The 9106-nt window shown below is 43.6% G+C and overlaps 1 pseudogene; it reads left to right on the forward strand.

Moving 5' to 3' along the window:
• On the forward strand, positions 2827 to 3695 carry Gm46193 (predicted gene, 46193; annotated as a pseudogene).

The raw sequence follows: 9106 nt of genomic DNA on the forward strand, positions 1-9106 counted from the left end.
TCAAGGAAAAAGAACAGGGTGTCCAAATTGGTGTTAAAAATCAGAATATACATGAGAGAGCCTCTCTGAGACTAGAGAGACAAGGTTAAAGATAGGAAGCCAAAGCCATTACATACCTAGACTCCTCAAAGGCAAAAGTGGCATTAAGATCTGTCAGGTACAGGTTCAAATCTTAACCTACTAATTAATTACCATGTGTATTAAGGAAATTATCCAAAGCGCTGTTTATCTTTTATCAACACAGTGAGAATGAAGGACTCTTCAGAGGTATCATCTATCTGGAAATGTTAGATACATGACAGCTGTTCAATGTCTAGAGTTTGCATGAAAGTGTATCATTTCCTAAGAGTTGGTTTAATAGTTCTCTATTAACAGTGAGGAAGGCTGAGGGTCTAGGAATGGAGAAAACCATAATGGAGGCCCGAGCCATTTTGAAGTACATGTTCTTCACACTCAGGAATGACTTCCCACAGCAGTGTCTCCAGACCTCTACTCAGCCTCTGCCGAGAAAGAAAAAATTGGAGTGTTGCAATCAAACTTGACAGATAAAAATGTTAAGTTCTACATTAAAAAAATTCTTCAGAGTAAATTTAGTGTCTCAGAGTGCTGTTTGATAATTGGTTCCCAGAGTGATACAAGTTCTAAGCCGTTTGCTATTTTAGGATGCCAAGAAGAAAGAATCGATGGGGGTGACCTTAGCTGGGTCTCACAGCATTGGAAATATGGAACCTGAAGAGGCCACCCCCTGTAGTCAGGCAGAACCTCAGGTGGAGGGAGTAGGGCTCCACCCACCCACAAAACTTTCTGCCCAAAATTTATCCTGTCTACAAGAAATGCAAAGACAGGGGATGAAGTAGAGACTGAAGGAATGGCCAATCAATAACTGGTCCAACTTGAGACCCATCCCATGGGCAAGCACCAAGCCCTGACACTATTAATGATACTCCATTATGCTTGAAAACAGGAGTCTAGCAAGGCTGTCACTTGAGAAGCTTTACCCAGCAGCTGACTCGGATGAAGAGGCCCACAGCCAAATGATGGATGGAGTTTGGGTGCTCTTATGGAAGAGTTAGGGGAAGGATTGAGAATCCTGCAATGGATAGGAACTCCATAGGAAGACCAACAGAGTCAACTAACCTAGACCCTTGGGGCTCTTAGAGACCGAATCACCTACCAAAGAGCATACATGGGTGGTGGGGCCTATACCCAACCCCATATATATGTAGCAGATGCTTAGCTCCGTCTTCTTGTAGGTTCTGAACAACTGGAGCAGAGTCTATCCCAAAAGCTGTTGCCTGTCTGTGGGATAAGTTCTTCTAGGTGGGCTGCCTTGTCTGGCCTCAGTGGGAGAGGACCTGATGCGCCAGGGTGGGGGGATACTTAGGGGGGCTTCCACTCTCTCAGAGGAGGATGGGAGGGGGATGGGGGAAAGGATTGTGGGAGGGGGTGACCAGGAGGGGCAGCAGTGATCAGGGTGTAAAGTGAATAAATAAATTTCAGTAAAGAAAAGGAAGAGAGAGAGAGAGAGAGAGAGAGAGAGAGAGAGAGAGAGAAGGAAGGAAGGAAGGAAGGAAGGAAGAAAGAAAGAAAGAAAGAAAGAAAGAAAGAAAGAAAGAAAGAAAGAAAGAGAGAAAGAGAGAAAGAGAGAAAGAGAGAAAGAAAAGGACTCACCAAGTGGTGTACTATTTGGTCAACAGCAAATTGGCTGCAACAGCATCATCAACAGTACCCTGAATTACAGCGATATGAATGAAATTGGGGTTCCTTATCAATGTGCTTTGGAACATTGGAAATTTTAGTGTCCAATTTTCAGCTGATTGATTGTGTATGGTCTTGACGTTAGAGTGAAATTTAGTATTCAAATTGTTTATAGTTTTACTCTTGTAAGGAAAAATTGACAGAAAAGTTATAAAATGCAAATGATTTTTTAATCTCATAATCACAGCCTTTCCAGGGTGACTATTTATCTGACAAAGGAAGGGGGGCATGCTGTAGGTGGGGTGTTCATCAGCAGTTTTTAAATAGAAATGTGAAAGTCTACCAGAGACATCAAAGTTTTGCAAAAAAGAAGCTTGAATTTTATAACATCCAATTTCAATTTCAGGAGTCTGAGGGGGGAAAATAATACAATGAATGTCACTGGGGCATTTTTAATTTACACCCATTTTTTTTATTCACTTTTTATTATTTGGCTAAAATAGAACTTGTAAAATCCCAGTTGGGATGGGGAGCCGTTCTCTTGTTTCCCAGGATACGGGTTCCAATGGCTGTATTTGATGTTTGTACTCGAGTAAACCCACCCACACAGCCCACTGAAGCTCAGTGGGCTTGGGTTTTTCTCTCTTGAACAGCATCCAGCATAATGTGGCTTACTGGAAACATCTCTCCAGAATGACTCAGCCAGTCATGGAAGCATTTCTTTCTGTGGAATTCTTCCTTTTTCTCTAAGAATGAATATAGAGCACATTATTTGGGAATAAACAAATCTGAAAGCATTTCCAGTAATATCTTGTGTGTGTGTGTGTGTGTGTGTGTGTGTGTGTGTGTGTGTGTGTGTGTGTGTACAGGCTGTGGAAGATGAAAAATTCTTGACTGAGATCTCCCCTCCTACCTAAATGTTTCAGTAAACACAGTCTAACTGAATCGATTGCCAAAATTTCCAGCTGAAAATAGAAAATGAAGCTGCTTTTCCAGATGGAAAAAAATGGGCTTCTTATGTCTTCAAGATGTCTAGAATTTACCTGACCTTGTGCCACCCACAGAGTACACACTTGATGTCTCTAAGCAAAGTTGTGTTAAGTCAGATGACATCTCTTGAAAAGACTTGTGGGAGACTGCGCTGAGTTGCCACCGCTGCCGCTGCAGCCATCGTGCCAGCCCCACGGGTCTCAGAGGGGTGGGTGACTCTCCAGGACAGGAGAGAAGCCAGTTTGGGAGCAGACTGGATCCAGCTTCATTCAGCGTTACTATCAGTTATTTGATAATGGCAGAACCCAACTAGGCACAACTTACACTGATTGATGCATCATGCAATTCCAGGGGAAAGCTGCCATTGTTGGAGAAGTAATCTAGCCTTCCATTCCAGAAAATTCAGCATAGTATCTCAGCACAGGACCATCAGCCTACAGCAGATAGCTGCATCATCAGCATGGTTGTCGGCCAACTCAAGGCTGATGAAGATCCCATCATGGATTTCCACCAGATGTTTCTATTAAAGAACATCAACGATGCTTGTGTTTGCACCAATGACATGTTCAGGCTTGTCCTGCACAACTTCGGTTGACCTCCTCCTGGCCAGACAGTCACGCTGTTTCCCCCTCCCTCTTCCCAATCCTAGCTCACTCCTCCAGATGCTCCAAATATCACACACCAACAAGCAGGGCCAGGCGGGAACGGGTGCAGTGGGCTTCTGTCACCACGGTGCTGTGCATGATGTTTGGATGCTAGACGAGTCGCCATCTGACAGGAAACGTTTGTGCTGTACCAGCGCATGCCTTGGAAGGACTTAAGTAATGCAAAAGATGGTCGGGTTTTGGTTTTGGTTTATTTATTTATTTTTTAATCTACTGACAAGTTGCTTTAGTAACCCGAAGGAGTGAAGGGAAAACAGCTGCCTCACCAACCGCCTAGATACTGATTTGTTCAGATGTTTCAATGCCTCATGATACATTAAAGCCACAAAAACTTTCTCAACAACAACAACGATGATGACGACAACGACAACAACAAAAAGACACGTGGGCTACAGGTTGATAAAGATCTCAATTCTTCCTCCTTTGCCTTCCTTCATTTCCTGATAAATTTCAGGAAACATTCTCAAGTAACTATGGCCTCCTCAAGGCTCATAATTTCAAATCCTTTTGTCATTTGAAGGAGTTGGATGTTGTGTGCACTTTTAGAATAATCCCTTATGTTTTGAGTTGAACACATTTGAGAAGTTTTTCATCATCATTTAAAACATATTACTATTGTCAATGTGTGTGTGTATGCAGTGTATATGTGTGGTAATGTGTAGTGCGGTCTACGTGGAGGTCAGAGGACAAGTTTGTAGAGTTGGTTCTCTCCTAACACCTTTATAGGGGTAGAACTCTGGTGGCCATGACACCTTTACCTGATGAAACTTTTGCTGGCCCCATTTATTTATTTTTAAACTGTGGGCCTTACGTAGCACAGGCTGGCCTCCAAGTCATTGCTTAGTCAAGGATAACTGATCTTCTAATCCTCCTGCCTCTACCAACAGAGTATGGGACGACAGAATCTGCCTTCAACTAAGTTTATGTGGGACTGGGGATTGAATCTAAGAGCTCCATGCAAGCATTTTTGTTTGTTTGTTTTTTTGGGGGGGGGTGTTTTTGTTTTGTTGTTGTTGTTGTTGTTGTTGTTGTTGTTGTTTTTTGAGACAGGGTTTCTCTGTATAGCCCTGGCTGTCCTGGAACTCACTCTGTACACCAGGCTGGCCTCGAACTCAGAAATCCGCCTGCCTCTGCTTCCCAAGTGCTGGGATTAAAGGCGTGTGCCACCACCGCCCAGCTTCACGCAAGCATTCTTATCAACTGCACTGCTCCCCGACACCCGAGCTGTTCTTTAGGTAGAAGCTTTTTGAAACTACGAAAATGGTTTCTTAAAATTATTGACTATTGTCCTCATGCTGGCAATACAGAAGGAAAAGGCAAGGCCATAAAGTTTGAGAGAATGGGAATGGAAGAAAAAAGCAACCTACAGAACATTTCTTAGTAAATCATAATAACTACCATTCTCCGAAGTGTACCGCTGTGTGAACGTTTAGATCATGAATAAAGTCCGAACTGGTCTCCTGGAGACATGAAATTATGGAATGTGGAAAAAAGAAGGGCTGCAGGCAGAGCGGCTGTGATGTTCAAACTGGAATGCTTTCATTTTTAGGCATTCCTTTCAATAGAAGTAGTGAGTCATTTAGCTCTCCAGGGCTAGAGATAGCCCCCTCCCCGGCCACTGATTTTGTTTGAGGAGTATGAACCTAAGTGAAGACTGTGTCGTGAAGCTAGTGAACCTCAAATCCTCCATGTATCCCTCCTCAACTCTGAACCTCTGGGACAACCCCCCCCCCCCCAACATACACACTCTCTTGTCATGTTTAAAGCCCACCTCTGCGTTTCCACGGGGAGCAATCATCAGCGGGAAGTGATGAGGGTAACAGATACAAGCTCCCACTCTGCAGCAGCTGGGTCACCAGAGGGTTTAGCACTCAGGAGGAAACTTCACTTGCTCAGCTATTTACTTTCTTCCCCTTCCTACCTCATAACTGGCAGTTCTATTATTTAATTGTTTGACATTCATTTACCTAGTGCATGTATGTGTGTGCATGAATGGAGGTCAGAGGACAGAGGAGGGAGTTGGCACCCCTCTTAGGTGGTTTCCTGAGGTTGAACTGAGGTCATCAGGCTTGGCAGCACGCCAAACTACCACGCTACCAAACTCTCTTTCTAGCTCATTCTTTTTCCCACTTGATCATGATTGTTTTCTTCTAAAAACAAGAGTCACCAAACCTCTGAAAAGGACCAGATATAAAATATTATTGTACTTACCAGTCATACAGTCTTTGCTATAAATGCTCAACTCTGCCATTGTGTGTAAAAGTAGGCATAGGCAAATATTAATGAATGGACATATGTTCCAACAAAGCTATACTTGTAGACACTAATATTTGGACTTCATACCATTTCATGTGTTGGGAAATAACGACCCTCCTTTTGATTCCCCCACTAGTGTCATTATTCTTATCTCAGAGACTATTTTAAAATGGCTAACAAACCTTATTACCCTAGTTGGCTATAGCTTTGTTAGCCTTTGCCATAAACTGTTACGTGAGAATCCATACATTGGACTGGTACTGTCAGACAGTATGTCATGAGCATATGTAAGTGATCTTGGGTGTGGCAATAAAGGGAGATTCTGTTGTGCATGTCTAGCAAGTTACCAGATGATACAGCCGCTGGAGACCCACACATCACACCTTGAGCGGCATGGCTTACAAGCATCACACAGTTAGGTCTATCCATGGAAGGGTCTGATTTTGAGAGGGACTGGGCAGAAGTGGAGAACTGTGGTAGAGCCGAGTTGGCCTGTCTAAGTCAGGCTTGGAGAGGTTAGATGCAGGAAGACGTGGGAATAGGGGCTCAGTAGGGTGGTGACTTTTTCTCACCACTGTGGTAATATTTGACAAAAGAAATGTAAGGAAGGAAGGGTTTATTTTTATGTCATCGTTTCAAATACTTCAGTCGACTATAACAGGGAACGGATGACCCTGTGCTTGCATTGAAATCTTATCTGTGTCATGGCTGGAGGCAGGCTTGTTCTGTGTCATGGCCGGAGGCCAGGAAGCAGAGAGGGTGACATGAAGGTGACAGGAATAATACAGTTCCTCCCCTTTCTCCACCAGAACTTGCTCCTGGTGACCTACATCTTCAAGCTAGATCCTACCTCATAAATGTCTGACAGATGTCTCTAGACAATTTCATCATCTTGGGACCAAGTGTTCAAACACATGAGCCTCTGGGGGCTGTTTCTTGTTCAAATCACAACAGCAGATCTTAGTTGTTATAAGGCTATAGAGGGCTGCGAGGGACAAGGCTTTGCTGGTCAGTGACGCCTTTAGCAGTGGTGCTGGTGATCTATGCAGAAGTGCTTAAGAGGTATTTGCTGAATAAACAGAAAGGCAGGAAAGAGAAGTTGGGCTGGAAGGAGATAGAAGGGGGGCAATCATGATCTTAATCTGTGGTACTTTGAGTTGGATTCAGTAGAATCCAAGAGAAGGTAAGGGACACATGTAACTTTAAGGTAAAAACTGGCTGGTAATGTCGGGAGGGAGAATTCTGTGTGACACTCACTGGTCAGAGAATGAGCTTTTTCCACCAGCAGAGAAGGAGCCTTGACTCAGCAGCCCTGCCGGCTGGGAGGAAGAGTTCCAAGTGTGGAAATCTGCCTGCCGTGACTCAGGTGGGCCAGCAGCACCCTTCCATAGATGAGAGCCTCTTCCACAGGTAGAGCCTTTGCAAATGTTCTTATGCAGACACTCATTCTATCCTTCATTACACAAAGCCAAATTTTGCTCACAAGCATTTGAAGTCTCAAACTCATGGGTCTACTTATGTTGACCCACATAAGGGCTTCTTCTGTCTTCTCAAGGGCTTCTTCATACACTAATTTAGTTTATTCTGCCAAGAACACCAAGGATTCTTTACATAGCAAAAGAAGCTGCTCTGTATATGAGGTGAATACTCTGTCAGGTGAAATGAGTTCTCTTTTCTCCCCTTAAGCACATTCTCTAACTTCACAAACTCTGAGGGAAGAGAACTCACTTGAATTTGTTAGAAGGCAGGCTGTTCTTGACTGCAGTGAACCCCAAGCACAGCAGTGACATTTAACCAGCCTTCTCATCCATTGTACGAACTGTCACCCAGTTCATACAGATGCAGATTTTGAGGAAACAAAATGCAGCTGAGGCAGTCTGGGAGACTGGACCATCTTGGAGTAGCCACTTTGAAACTGTCCTGGATGCAGATTTTTTAAAATTTTTTTATTAGGTATTTTCCTCATTTACATTTCCAATGCTATCCCAAAAGTCCCCCATACCCTCCCCCCCCACCCCCCTACTCACCCACTCCCACTTTTTGGCCCTGGCGTTCCCCTGTACTGGGGCATATAGAGTTTGGAAGTCCAATGGGCCTCTCTTTCCAGTGATGGCCGACTTAGGCCATCTTTTGATACATATGCAGCTAGAGTCAAGAGCTCCGGGGTACTGGTTAGTTTATATTGTTGTTCCACCTATAGGGTTGCAGATCCCTTTAGCTCCTTGGGTATTTTCTCTAGCTCCTCCTTTGGGGGTCCTGTGATCCATCCAATAGTGGACTGTGAGCATCCACTTATGTGTTTGCTAGGCCCTGGCATAGTCTCACAAGAGACAGCTATATCAGGGTCCTATCAGCACAATCTTGCTAGTGTATGCAATGGTGTCAGCTTTTGGAGGCTGATTATGGGATGGATCCCTGGATATGGCAGTCTGTAGATGGTCTGTTCTTTTGTCTCAGCTCCAAACTTTGTCTCTGTAACTCCTTCCATGGGTGTTTTGTTCCCAATCCTAAGAAGGGGCAAAATGTCCACACTTTGGTCTTCATTCTTCTTGAGTTTCATGTGTTTTGCAAATTGTAACTTATATCTTGGGTATTCTAAGTTTCTGGGCTAATATCCACTTATCAGTGAGTACATATCATTTGAGTTCTTTTGTGATTGGGTTACCTCACTCAGGATAATGCCCTCCAGGTCCAACCATTTGCCTAGGAATTTCATAAGTTCATTCTTTTTAATAGCTGAGTAGTATTCCATTGTGTAAATATACCACATTTTTTGTATCCATTCCTCTGTTGAGGGGCATCTGGGTTCTTTCCAGCTTCTGGCTATTATAAATAAGGCTGCTATGAACATAGTGGAGCATGTTTCTTTCTTACTAGTTGGAACATCTTCTGGATATATGCCCAGGAGAGGTATTGCAGGATCCTCCGGTAGTACCATGTCCAATTTTCTGAGAAACCGCCAGACTGATTTCCAGAGTGGTTGTACAAGCTTGCAATCCCACCAACAGTGGAAGAGTGTTCCTCTTTCTCCACATCCTCGCCAGCATCTGCTGTCACCTGAACTTTTGATCTTAGCCATTCTGACTGGTGTGAGATGGAATCTTAGGGTTGTTTTGATTTTCGTTTCCCTGATGATTAAGGATGCTGAACATTTTTTCAGGTGTTTCTCAGCCATTCGGTATTCCTCAGGTGAGAATTCTTTGTTTAGCTCTGAGCCCCATTTTTTAATGGGGTTATTTGATTTTCTGGAGTCCACCTTCTTGAGTTCTTTATATATATTGAATATTAGTCCTCTATCTGATTTCGGATAGGTAAAGATTCTTTCCCAATCTGTTGGTGGCCTTTTTGTCTTATTGACCGTGTCTTTTGCCTTACAGAAGCTTTGCAGTTTCATGAGGTCCCATTTCTCAATTTTCGGTCTTACAGCACAAGCCATTGCTGTTCTATTCAGAAAAATTTCCCCTGTGCCCATATCTTCGAGGCTTTTCCCCACTTCC

This window comes from Mus musculus, chromosome 10 (genome assembly GCF_000001635.26).
Source record: "Mus musculus strain C57BL/6J chromosome 10, GRCm38.p6 C57BL/6J".
Taxonomy (NCBI): Eukaryota; Metazoa; Chordata; class Mammalia; order Rodentia; family Muridae; genus Mus; species Mus musculus.